Source organism: Emydura macquarii, unplaced genomic scaffold (assembly GCF_026122565.2).
Source record: "Emydura macquarii macquarii isolate MOO-44397 ecotype Brisbane River unplaced genomic scaffold, CSIRO-AGI_Emac_v2 contig_67, whole genome shotgun sequence".
Taxonomy (NCBI): Eukaryota; Metazoa; Chordata; order Testudines; family Chelidae; genus Emydura; species Emydura macquarii.
The window spans coordinates 11,818,015-11,832,174 of NW_027130204.1; positions in this window are offsets into that span (position 1 = coordinate 11,818,015).

The window sequence follows — 14,160 nt, forward strand, 5'->3', positions numbered from 1 at the left end:
GATATGAAGTGACCTGAGGAGTCAGACAGTATGTGGTGTCCATTTTGAATTGGACAGAGGTGAGTTAATCTGTTTTATTTATAGTTAAACTTAGAAAATGTTTAGCTCTAAGAAACAGCTCCATTCTGCAGCAGGAAGCCCAGTCTGTAATCAGGGAGTAATTCCACTGCCACTGTTGTCTTACAGGGTCAAAAAGAGGTCATGAATTACTTCCTACAGTCAGATTTGCCCTTTGCTTACTAGATGATTTTTAGGTGGCTTCCTCACAGACGCTGCATGTACGCAGGTCTAGGGATATTAACAATGTTGGTTTTAATTCTGTTGTAAAAGATGCTCAGGTTCAGATTTTGAAAGGTATTTAGGTGCCTAAAGCTCCAGATAGAACTCTTAGTTTAGCAAGGCGCTCTTTAAAATATTAACTCCTTAAAAATCCCCCACGGTGCCTATCTGCATATTTAGGTGCCTATATACCGTCGCCCCTTTTAAAACTCAATCAGCTGGTGAAAGTCTTGAGGCCCTGTGGCTCTTCCAGGTCGGAGCAGAAATTGGTGATAGTCAGGTATGTCATTGATGCAGTTTTGTTCATTTTCAAAATACGTACAAAGTCCCGTGTCTCTGACCACAGAGGGAATCAAATAGGAGGAAACAGCTTCTTTTGCTCACCCAGCAACAGGAGTGCTCTTCTCAGCCTGTATCTCTGACCCCACCCAAAAATAAAAATCTTCCCAGATTTCTTCCAGGGTCAGCCATATGCTTTCAGCTGCTCTTTCAGTCTCTCTCTCTCTCTCTCTCTCTCTCTCTCTCTCTCTTTCTCTCCTCAGTTTCCATGTGTTCTGAATCTCTCACCTACGCACACACCCCCAGTCACAATACCCAATCAAATCCTCTGTCACGTGGTGCTAGTTTCTGGGCAAATGCTATTAGGTTGTGTTTTATGTGTAGCTTCTTACAACTGACTTAAGTGGGAGACTCTTTGACCAATCAGTTTAAAGAGGTTTTTAACTCATCCCATAATAAGGTTTCACCCAGCTTATAAAAATCTTTAAAAATCTCTCTCTCTCCAGCCTGAAGCCAAGACGACACTATCACTTCACATCAAACTGCTACCAGATGGATTCTGTGTCCCTTAGCATCCTATGGAAAGTTATATCCATAGACTGAAGCCTAAGACCTGTACAGGAGACCCAGCCCAGCCGCAAGATGGAGAAGGAAAAGATGGCTTTGTGCCACCTTTGCTCTTGCCTGATTTGGAGTCCTCCAAGTGCTGAAACAGCTCTGAGGCTTGCCTACACTTAGAGTGCTGCACTTAGAGTGGTGCAGTGCTTGGTGAAGACCCTACCTCTGCCAACGGGAGAGCTTCTCCCATCACCATAGGGACTCTACCTCCCTGAGAGGTGGTAGCTATGACGATGAGAGGAGCCCTCCCATCAACACTGCACTGTCTACACCGGAGGTTAGGTCAATATAACTAGGTCACTCAGGGGTATGGATTTTCCACATCCCTGAGCAACGCTATTAAACGGACATAAGTTGGTAGTGTAAACCAAGCCCTGGTATAAAGCAGGCAGTTTTGCCAGGGCAGCTCTAAATTACGGCGTCTCCCTCAAAACTACCATTGGCACAAGGCAGAATGGCCGGAGTGTGATGTTTGTTATAGCCTCGCCCCTCCATTCCCTGGCATGCCCCCTCTGCTGGAGCTGGCAAGGAGGATCACCTGTGGTGACACAGTGCCTATTAGGGAAATTCTTCCTGTGCACTGACAATGTTGTGGGGAGGGAAAATCTCACCGATGTAGTGCAAACTACTGTACTCTCATGGCATCATTCATTACCATATAGTGCACATTTCTGAGTTTATCTCTACAGTATCTTTGGCTTGATCTCTTCAGCGTTTGTCAGAGGAAAAGGCAGCAGAACAACCATAATGGTGAAGCAGTGCACTGTCCTGTAGGGGACAGTGACAGGTAATACAGGGGATAGACAGAACATTGATACCATCATATGAATGCATTTCCATAGGTTCTAGGCTGGATTTTTTTTAAATAAACTTCCCTTAAAATTTTAAATTGTATGTTGATAGAAAAGCCTTTTAAATGCATCAAACTATTCAGACATCAGATAATAGCTCTTCAAAGCTACTGGACAGCTCTGTTAGGCCATAATGGTGGGCTGGGACAAGAAGTGTCACTGCGATAAAAATGCATTAACTAAGACAAACTGGAAAGGGGGAGAGAGGACTCTTACAAAATTTGAGATGACTAAAACTCTTACTACCTCGCTGTAGTGAGACTAGTGAACAAAGTGAAAGTGAACATTGAAAGGCTTAAAGCACAGATGGGCCCAAGTTGGATCCAAACTTTTTCCGCTTTTGGGGTTGTTTGGATTGGAGGTTTTCGCTTGCGTGGTTATAGAAATAGGAGTCAGCATCCAAGTTCAGATCCAAAGTTCAGCTGTGATTTAGGTAGCCAGCAGGGGATATGTCACTGACAAAAGATGTAATCTGTTTTCTTTAATTCTAAATCTCCCTGCCTGATACAAAGGCATCTGGGAGGCTGCCACCATTTTGTCATTCAGATTCATGAGTCACTGTGGCCTCTCTCCCATGGACAGCTTACATTTGTTCCTCCTGTATTTTTCCCCCCACGTAAACCAAAATAAAGGCCAACGAAGTTGAATGTATTACTCTCTGTGTAGTAGAACATAAGGGGGCTGGCTCTAGTTCAAGTGCCTAATTCAATTTGGTTTTGATAAGCACTCAAAGGCTGGGCTGCTTATTACAGCTATATCAGCTTTGTGGATTTTGAAATTTGGGAAGGATGTATCAACAGAACAGGCTTGTACTAGAAAGCACCAGAAATTGGATTATAACTGTAACAGAAACACTACAAGAGTAGCCTTTCTATTGGCAATTTGGAGCTTCTGTTGCTGGACAGAATCTAGAAATGAGAAACATACCACCACGAACACTGAGGTAAAAGTTAACCAAACTTTTTCGAATGTTAAATGTGTCAGTTTGGCTTGAGTTTTGGGAAGAGGGCCTAATTTTGATCTGACTTTCACCAGTGTCACTTGTTGAGTTTGAATACAGTTACTCCTGACTTACACCAGCGTAGGAAGAGTCAGAAACAATCCCAGAATATTAGGCATCCTTCTGAAGTACCAAGGGGAAAACAAGGCAAGCTCATCACATGAGACATTTAAAAAACCATACAAATCAACACATTTCCATTAAAACAAGTTACTTGTATTAGATATTTTTCAAAATACAATTAATGAACTAAACATCAAATAATCTCTTATTCTAAAACATAGACTGACGCAATGTCTTGCTAATATTTAAAGGATGGGATAGTGATACTTCATAACAAATCACCTGCATTAAACATATTTGTTCATATTTCCCTACAGTTAGCCATTAAGAATGTCAGCACTATACACTTCATTTTTCCAACACTATAGTTTAAGGAGCCTAATACTATTGTGGTATTCAAGATGAGGGTCAAAAAAAATAACAAAAATCAGTGAAAATCACAACAGTTAGGCAAGACTTTATGAATAGAAGTCAAAAGTTAAATATGGACTCAGGAATCTGATGTTAGGTTCCTATTTTGGAAAATTTTGGCTTTATCCTTTGCAAAACTCTCCTATACATACTTAGATTTTAGAAGCTCCCTTAACACCAGACATTGTTTCACTATATGAACAATCACTTTGACAACTACAGTGTTATTTTCTAAAGTCTGTTGCTAGATTTGGGCTCTGATTCAGCAAGTTACTTAAGTACATGCCTAAATTTAAGCATGTTGTTAATCCTACTGAAGTTAACAGAATGTGTTTTGTCCACAACTGTCCATGAGGGACAGGACTGAGAACTAAATTGGTTTCACAAGGATCACTGACAAATGGTAGGATAACACCTTTTAGACACTACCCCATGGTTTGGACTTAAACTGGTAATCTAAGAGTGAGATGTATGTTAGTAAATTCTTGAGCCATCCAGTCACCCGCTCAGGTGTTGATAAATGCTCTTCTTGTACAAGCACTCTGTACCGATAGGGGAGATGTTGGAAGTCCCACAATAGGAAGTCAAGAGTAAGTAAACCGTATGTCATCCTTTAGTAGCTTCTGAGAGAGGGCTTTGTCATGTTTATTTTTCAGCATCAGACGAGTTCCCTCCAGTAGGTTGAATGAGTGGCAGTGACACTGATCAAGTGACAGTGTTTTTGAAGAAACATAGTTTGACTTTCCCACGGATAGATTGGATACTTTGAGAAAAGACAATTTGGTAATGGGTTTAGAGAAAGCATTGACCCTGCAGTGTCATTTGACTGAATGTAGGAGATAATTACAGAAGATAATCACCAACCCCACCTGTTTTATGTTACTGTTTTAGGTAGGCTTTGCAGTACTGACATGATGAAGAACACCAGTTATTATTTTTTTACATTGGCCCAGATCTTCAAAGGTATTTAGGCACCAAACTCCCAGTGAGTTCAATGAGATTTAGGCACTGAAATACCTTTTGAGAAGCTGGGCCTTTATTTCTAGTCATCATCAGTGCTGATGAACCTGAGAGACAAAACCAGGGTCTATGGCTTTTTCCACAAGAGGTGAGATGTTAAATCCAGTGCCCTGGCCAAATTCCAGTTTGGATAATTGTGTTCTTCCTAAGCCTCTCCCTCCATGTTGAATATACACTATTCTTCACATCCTCCCTTAAGCTATTGTACACTTTTTGTATTGTATTTTGTAAATAGTTGCCACATTTCACCTCAAAGGATTGTTGCACTTGAGTTTAGTATTTTGTTTGTATTATAGCTGTTCCTAAACGCCCCAACAGCAACTGGGGACCCCTTGTGCATGGCTCTGTAGAAGCACAGAGTAAGAGATCGTCTTTGCCCCAAGGACCTTACAGTCTCACTAGACAAGACAAGCGGAGGGAGGGGAAAGAGAGACACATGATGATGAAACTCCTTCAAGTTCACTTAGCAGGTTAGTTTGTGGAGCCAGGAGTAGAACCCCTATGTCCTGCATCCCAGTCCTGTACCCCCAGCACCAGACAATACTGCTTCTCTGGTACAAAGATTGCACTGACCCTCATCTTTAGTCTGCAGGTCATTTTCAGTGTGCGCAGCAGTTTGAGGTTCTCTGGGGTACAAGACATTATACTAGCATGAATTATTTCACTGGGCCATCCACATAAGCAGTGCACCACGGCACTGCTTTGTGCTTTTCCTTATGGTGCTTTTCCTTAATGCATGTCAAATAATATGCAGAGAAATAACAGAGGGAAGCAAACACACTGGTTTTGTGCGGTTAGTCTGGCAGCTCAGGTTTGCTTTAAGAGGAAGCTGATGAACAGTGGTTTAAGAAGGGGAAGGGAAAATGGCCAGTGCTGAGGTCAGTCAACCACTTCCTAGATCCAGCTGGTTTGGTTTATTTTTTTAATTAAGTTTGGCTTAAATTAACAATGACAGTTTAAAGGGAACCTTTTAACCTATTTAGCTTACTTTACATCCGAAACCAAGTCCCTTCTGTCCAACTGCACTTCATCACAGGACTTGTAGTTAGGCTCCTAACAACCCACAGGTTAGGCCTATTTTATTTTGTCATCATTGGGATCTGGTGCACTCAGCCCTTTTGTGCCCTTCCCAACAGAGTGCTGAAGCCCCTGCAGTAAGAGACAAAGTGCCTCCGAAATGATCATTAACACTGCTGGAATGTGAGGTGGTGTGGAACTGCTAAATAAGGCCCATTAATGCCAGATTCTGAGTCAGATCCTGAGCTGGCATAAATCAGCGTTGCTCCACTGAAGTCAGGGGAGCAATGTTATTTTAGGCCCGCGGAGCATCTGATCTACTGTCTTGGCTGACACTCTGAATAAAGGCTAAATCCCACAAAGCCCCTGCTTAGCTGGATATTATACCATGAGAGTAAAAATTCCTTCCTGATCCAAGGTAGTAATCCATACCCTGAAGCATAAGGATTAGTAAGTCTGGAAACAACTATCCCAGGTGTACACAGTTGAAATACAGGGAATGAGACAAATGTAAGTCTTCATGTTTTAGGCAAAAGCCAAAAAAAAAAAAAAAAAAAAAAAAACCAAGATCTCTTCAGGTTCCATGAGATGCCCTAAGTGGAGATACAGCCATGCATGTAAGCCTGATGGCCTTCAGAACCCCACCCAGCTCCTACAAACTGCTGCCTTTCTGCAAAGAACAAAGGTCATACCCTCCTGGAGTCTGGTTTATTAACATGAAGATAATTTAAACTCTACAGCTCCCTCAGGCTAAGCGTTCTCCCCAGGCTTCTTTAGTCCTAGGCCACAGTAACCTTACCTTGGATGGAGGGAGACCTGTCTTCATCTTCAGGGTGAAATCTGAGTAGCCACATCAGGCTCAATAGTAGCTAAATGGCAGCTCTTTGTAGGGTGCCAGCACCTGCTAACAAAGCAATAAAAGAATCATGTCATGCTGCTGAAGACTTTGAGACCTATTTGCAACAGATATGGCTATATCTTGCAGTGTGTTTGAGAGATCTTATTGAATTGAGTTTATTTGGCTTTGGAGTCCATTGCATTAGAAATGCAACGTTTATGTATTATTGTGAGATTGTATGTAACTTCTCTAGGGGGGAGACACGGCCAAGGTGAACCCTGGGAAGTGTTACGACCGCCACAGGACTATTTTAAACCATGTGCCAGACAAAAAGGAACTTTCAGGACCCACAAAGGTAAATGGGTTTCCAAGGAAATACTTGGGGTGAGGGCAATGAAAATTCCCACCTCCAGACCCAACCTTTGGAAGTTACAGCCTGAGGTGAGAACCAGTGTCTGGCTGATTACCTATTCATGGTCCCTGCAGATCAAACCCCAGGCTGCATAAAGGAAAGACTAACCTCTTGTTCTGAGCTAAGGCTGTTATGAACTTGTGATCACATTAAAAACCCCTTGCTGGGCTCTCCTCCCAAAGCCCTTGTTGGAGTTGGAGGGATATTATTAGCATGTGTGTAGGGGTTTTTAATGTTATTTTGCATGTTTTCTCTCTAATGCTTTTACTTTAAGAATAAATGTGCTGGCTTAGAAAAGCCTGTGTGATAACTTTTAACTGTGGGCAATGACGCTGTTTATTGCCTCTGAGCAGAAAGCAAAGCAGACCTGCTCAGGCAGTCTGACTTACTGGGGAGCTCACAGTGCAGATGGGGAACAGTGCAGCCTGGAAAAATCCACCAGGAGGGAGAGAGATGCAGGTCTCTGCCCAGACACCTGACAGCTGAGAAGCTGGGAGTCTAGAGTATATGCCCAGGGACCACAGAGCAGTAATACAGGTGCAGGTGTAACCATATTTTCATTGGATATGGTTCTCAGTAAGTACTAAAACTCAAAGCGCTGCTCATGCTAAAATAAATCCATAAGGTTTGGTTGTGCATGGGTGTGTAAAGAACAGAATGTGCAAGAAGCCTTCTCCCACCTTGCTCAGGGGTCAGCCATAATCACAATACCGAGTGCAGGGATTGAGAGATTAGCGCCACCACCAGTGCTAGACTCCTTGATGGGGGCAGGACTAGGATGAGACCGTGGTCCCACCCTCTTCCATGCCTGCCAGTTGCGATAAGCCAATGGGCCAATGGGGGTGGGCGTGTGTGCAGCATCCTGCATAACATAGTGGAATTCGCAAGCGTGTGTCTTTATCAGAACCCCCTGGAGGAACTTAGGTTGAGTTAGACAGAATGATAGAGTCCCCTATCTACTGATTAAGCCTTCCACACATCTTGGCCCTTCTCCCACTCAATGCAGGCTGTGGTTTAAAAGCCACAATATAATCTTTAGCAGTTAGGTCTTTCTGATTCAACTGTTATAAACGGCCATTGTGGTTTCTGTTTTAAGAGTCCTGATCAAGTTTTACCATCACAAATTCTTAACTGGAATCACCAGAGAGACGGCAAGACACAGGGCCAAATGCAACCTAGCAAATGGAATTTCATTTGACATTTCTGGGTCAAACTCAGCAGCCATGTAAGCAGTGAGAAATGCACGTCAGTGTAAGATTATCAGAAAGAGTGTATGTGGCAACACAGTGTCACTTGACCCATTTTGGCAGTCGGTGGGTGCACAAAATGCGTAAGTTACACGCCACAAGGGAGGACGTTTAGCTTATGCCTCACCATCAAAATGCTTCCAGACCAACTTCAGCCCTGGGGCAATTAGGCACAACACCCGTTGACATTACTTTCTGTAACACTCCCAAAGTTTATACAAGAACATGCGTACCACTGGGCAGACTGCTAAAAACCAGTGCACAAACCTCTAACAGGTTATGAGTTCTAAACTTAGATTTCACTCGCCAAGCATACCAAATGCAAACTCCTCAGACACTTTAGCAGCCTTAACAGGGAGTCACAGACCATCCCCTTCGATACTCTGGTCTGTCTTGTCACCCAGGTGAGTGTATCACTGTGATAGATGGCCCCTTACACCAAGAATCAGACCAATATTCAGGTTTCTTCTGATCCTAAAGGACCAGTTACTTACCCCAGGTCAATTGCGCTTTAGGTCTCACACCACAGACAAAGCCTGTAGCCAATCCTATAGTAAACTATAGGAAGATTAATTAAATAGGAAAAGGAAATTAGAGAGTTATTTACAAGGTTAAAGCAAGCAAACAGACATATGAATGAGTGAACCTTAAGTTTCACAAGGTGATATAGGCTTCTATACTTATACTATACTATTTGTCCTTTAGGGCTAACCCAGGCTAAGCATCTGGGGATCTCTTGCTTACGCCTAGAAACATCTTGACGTCCTCAGAATCCAAGCAGCATAGAAATACCTAGTTCCTTTTGTTTGGGGTTTTTATCCCCCAAGTGCTCTGAGCTGAAAACTCAGCTGATGAGAGGCGTCCACTTGCATGACTCATCTTTATGGGGAGGAAAGCAGAACAACAAGAAGAGTCTTTAGGTTGACAATTTCTCAATCCAGATGCAGGGAGTTTCCAGTTGTAAGATCCACCCATACCCTTTCTGGTATTGATGGTCTCCTCTTTCAGAAGGGGCATAACAATTTCTGCAGAAGAGCAGCTCTTCATGCTAATTAATGGCCCTCTCCTGTGTGGAAATTAATACAGTCACAGACGCTCACAATGCAGCTGCTCAAATATTACACTACAATACGGAACACAGATATCACAAGTAAGATTAATGCAGGCAGCAACTCATAATTGAACACTAAATAATTTCTTATCATTCTAATACCTATTTTATCAATATTAACCCACAAATGAGCCAGGCAGATTCCAGCTATGTATCTGTCAGTGTCCAGCTGAGACATGGGGATCTGGGCATGAGCTGGTACCTGGCCTGCCAGTGTCACACTTCCCTTTGGGAGATTGCTATGATTAATCTCTTACTTCAGTTGCGGTTGCCCCCAGTTACCCAAGGGCTGAATTAGATTCCTGTTTGTGAAGGGATGCCTGACTCTCACTGGCCTGGAAAGGATTAAGAGGGCCCTTGGAGAAGCTGCTTGAAAGATTGTCAATAGGAAGGGGCTGCGTGGCAGCCAATCAGGGCCCAGGAGGCTGGTATAAAAGGGAGCTGCAGACAGAGTAAGGGGAGTGACTCCCAGGAGCTTGAAGAGGGAGGACTTTCAGCACCCTGGCCAGAGCAGTGGCTGGCTGCTGGGACTCAGCAGAGCTGAACGCTCTGGGACGAGAAAGTACTGGAGCTGCAGGGAAGTGGCCCAGGAAATCCACTGAGGAGTTGGGGAGAGATGCAGTGGAAGGCTGCCACACACACAGGGTCCCTGGGCTGGGACCCGAAGTAGTGGGCAGGCCCGGGTCTTCCCTCCCTGCCCCCCTCCTGTCACCATTGGAGTGGTGGCAGGAGTGTGGTGGCCACAGTGGGAAATGGCTAGAATGGACTGCAGAATCCCCCGGAAGGGGGGAACATGGATTGTGACTCAGTTGGAGGGCCAAATCACGAGAAGGAGGATCCAGTGGAAACAGGACAGAGGGCGAGGTGCTGCAGAGAGAGGCATATGCCCGGCTGAGAGCTGATTACCCAGAAAGCCAGCAGGAGGCACCAAGGTGGTGAGTCGAACTATGTTACACTGCTAAATGCCAAATTAATGCCAGTAAAACAGCCATCTAAACTTCCTGACCACTGTCTTTCTGACTAGCTTACATCATGGTCTAGATTCTGAGTCTGTTGTACTAGTGTAGAGCCAGAGTAACCCCACCAAAGTCAATGCAGCTACTCTGGACTTGACACACATGCAGTCAATAGCAGAACCTAGTTTCTTCCATCTCGATGGCTGCAATCCACTACCGTCCACCAGAACTCAATTTAATTTCAAGAGTATACTTGAAGTCCTGATCGGATACTCAGTGAAGACAACGGGAGCCTACATCTTGACTTCAGTGGACATCTCCAGCCCCTAAAAGACTTGATGACTCCAAAGTGAGATGAGCAGCTGGAATAAATGGTCACAAAACCCATTAAAACTAAACTGGGAGCACCACAGACTAATAGCAACTCCGAGATGCCATCTGGAAACACCAGCTAGTTCCCTTGGCTCAGGTGAATTCTGCCCAGGCCAGTAGAAGCATTGCAGAGGGTTTTCACTTAGAGCATGATGAAATGTATCACAAGGGAGTAGTTCCCCTGTTAGGGCATTCTAGCAGGAGGATCCAAAGGGAATTCTCTTCAGACTTAGTGTACACTTGCACTCATGCGGCCTAGGGTCGGTAGGCAGACATGAGCTAGCGCTACATGAGCTAGTAAGCAAAACATAGCAGTATGACTGCAGCGACATGGGTTAGCCACCCAAGCACAATCCCACCCAGTCTCCTGTGTAGGCCCTGGGATGACTAGTCTGAGCCCCTACCCATGCCAGCACAGCGACATGCCATTTTTAGCATGCTCACTCAAGCAGAGCGCCCACGTGTCTGTCTACCCATGCTGGGAAGCATGCTACCAGCTGCAGTGTAGACATACCCTTAGCCAGCAGCTGGAAAAATGAGAGCAAAGGGTTCTGCATGCCCCCAACTATCCCAAACAGACTCATCTTGAGAAACAAGAGACCTGGCGGCAAATCTAATCACTCCCCGCCAAAATGTAAACACATGGAGAAACAATGTTGCCACAAACAATTTTAACGATTCTCCAAACCTCACTTAACACGCTATTAAAATATTACATTCCCAGTCTAAAAGTGGCTATTTCCAAACAAAGCAAAGACTGGTGGAGGAAAACTGAAGCACTGAAAGACAAGAAATGACCAAGAGAAGGGCTGTACCTGGTGAGATAACCCTGTCAGGTGTCCAGGTTTTGAAAAAACTGTGTGTGTGCACTTTTCCTTACTCAATTACATCCCTGTTTCCAGAGTTGCATTCAGAGGTCCCGGCTGAGACCGAGATCCCATTGTATGAGGCACTGCAGAAAAAACCCATAGTGAGAGACAGTTCCTGTCCCAAACTAAATATGCAATAGGAGGCAAAAGGATACTTTATTATCCACATTTTATAGATAAGAAACTGAGGCACGGAGAGATTGGCTTGCCCAAGGTCACACTTGAAGACTGCAGCAGAGCTGAGAATGAAACCAGCTCTCCTGAGTCGTGGTCCAGTGCCTTAACCACAAGACAGTAGGACTTTGTTGCAATTCCCGCTTCCCATTGTGTAATGGCTTTATTTAATATGTTACGTACAATGGCTTTACCTAGGATGTGCCAAGACTTCAATCGCTGCCAGCTGTACGAATCAGAACAGGATTGCAAGGGCCGCTGTCCACTGAAAACCAATAGAGCTGAGCTTCCACTTCCATGCACATGCTTTTCCGGTATCAAAGCCCCAATTCAGCAAGGTACTGACCTATAAATGTCACTTCAAGCAGCACACAGGACTGCTTTCATCTTAGTGGTACATCGGTGCTTAAATATCTTGCTGAAAGGGGACCAAAGCCTCAGACAAAAAAGGAAGCATTTCTATTCAAAATGCTCTTTGCTTATTTCATTGTAAATATTTTGTTGCACGTGACCACTGCTCAGTGGTGCTGTGATCCCTAACACAACAGCACCTGAGAACCGGAATGTGAAACCAACCCAGACTAGTTTCATTGGCCAAGCTCGATGAAACGCAAGAAGGAAACACAATAAATGTGAGCACTCACGCTGATGTTTAGAATCTACCGTATTACTAACGTGAGGAAGGACGTTCTACACTAATATTTTATCCATATTGAGGGCCCAATCCAATTGTATTGATGACAGTGGAAAGACTCCCATAGATTTCAAATGAGTTTTGTTGTGTCCTCTATATAAGCAAAGTATTAACAGATCAAATGGAATGAGTCTGGTGGGAACTGGAATGAGTCCATAGTGTCTCCCATTCATATCTCAAAACACTTGATGAACATTAATGAACTAGCTGTCTCAGCACCCTGGTGAGACGTACAACTATTATTTTGAAAGGATGAATTACCTTCATGATATCCCTTTAAATTGAATGATGCAATGTTTGAATAGATAAGCAGTGCCCAAAACTTTGAGTGAGGAAAATTATGCCTAAAACCATTCCACCCCATTTCACCCCTCCTTTAAGAAAAAAAAAAATCAATGAATAAGTACTCAGGAGTGATCACAGCTTTGGAAATATAATTCTTCTCCACTGCTCCCCCTGCCCCAGAAAAAAAAATCCTCAGCTGCGTTATTACCTAAGCAGGTATCAAAATGACAGGTTAAGGTCTTCTCATTGATGGGTCTCCCTCTCTCTTCATGACAAGGGGGTAGGAAAGGGAAGGGAGTACCACCTCTGAAGTCCCATTCCGCTGCTTCATTTGATCTAGGTGTCTCCTGCCACCACCACCCTGACATTGCTGGTGAAAGGGACACCTCTCAGAAATCAAGGTTCAAGTGCAGGAGAGGACAGGCGACGTCCAAACAGAAATCTGAACTGGAAGTAATAATAAGGCCAGGCAGAGAGAAGAAGGGGTTGGATGTCGAGTGGGGCAGCAGCTATTTCCGTGGATTCCCTCCCCTGTGAATTCACCAGATCCATGTGGCCATGCCTGCCAAATTCCTTAGCTTCCCTGCCCAGTCACCCAATGGGAAGAGGACAGTTGGAGCGGTGGGGTGCTTTAGTGCATAGGGCACAATAATTTGACTCTGGAGACCTAGGTGCTATACCCAGCTCTGACTGCTACGGGACTCTAGACAAGTCATCTCATCTCTCTGTACGCTCTTTCCTTCCACCCTTTAGCCATCCTGCCTTTTTTTTTTTAAGGTAAGCTTAATGGGGCAATGGACTGTTTCTTCTTGTGTGTTTGCACAGTGCCTGGCCTGTTTGAGGCACTAGGCATTTCGTACTACTAATATATGGAAAACTCCCAAAGGGATGTCAGAGAATTTTCCTCCGCAACCACACTAAGCATTCTCCCGTGGGGATTTCTTTGTGAGGGCGTGATGTGGCCACTAAGAAACTCGGTTCTACTCCATAAAATCTCTTGGGAAGAAACAAGAAAAAACAAGTATGCTTGTTGGGCCTGTCCTCAAGCAGAATAATGGATACATTTGAAATATGTCTGATTTTGCTTTTCTAATCGGCTTTGCCATTGCCCATCAGAATGTTTGTTCTGGCTATTAAAAAGGGAATGGATCCTTTGGGGGGTTTGTGAGGAGGAGATCAGGAACAAAATCCAATTCTCATATAACAGCTTCACAATCCTGGGATTTTGCATAGAGGAAGGGATGCGTTTCAGTGCCACTAAAATAATTCTTCAAGTTCAAATTGGGACACATTTAATCTTCTTTGGAAGTAATAACAAAAAAATAAGCTGGTCTAATTTTAAAGGGAACTCTAATTGAAGTGAAATTGGCACACGCCAGTCAGCGCTGCTGAACTGCTGCCATGTTTGACTTATGAATGCATTACTTCTCAGAGCAGTTCACAGGAGAATGACTGTTCACCTTCCTTGTGAACACAGCCCACATGATCATGTCTGAAAACTGTGTTGACAGGCAAAGCCCTAAATACGTTTAAAAGAAGAAAAAATCTACTGTAAAACAATGGGGTCCCAGTCTATTTCTGGTGTAACACCATGTTTAATCAATTTTGGGTGTGGTTTTGCTCTGAAAAAATTCTGTAAAGATGGTATTGGAAGCTCCGGGCTT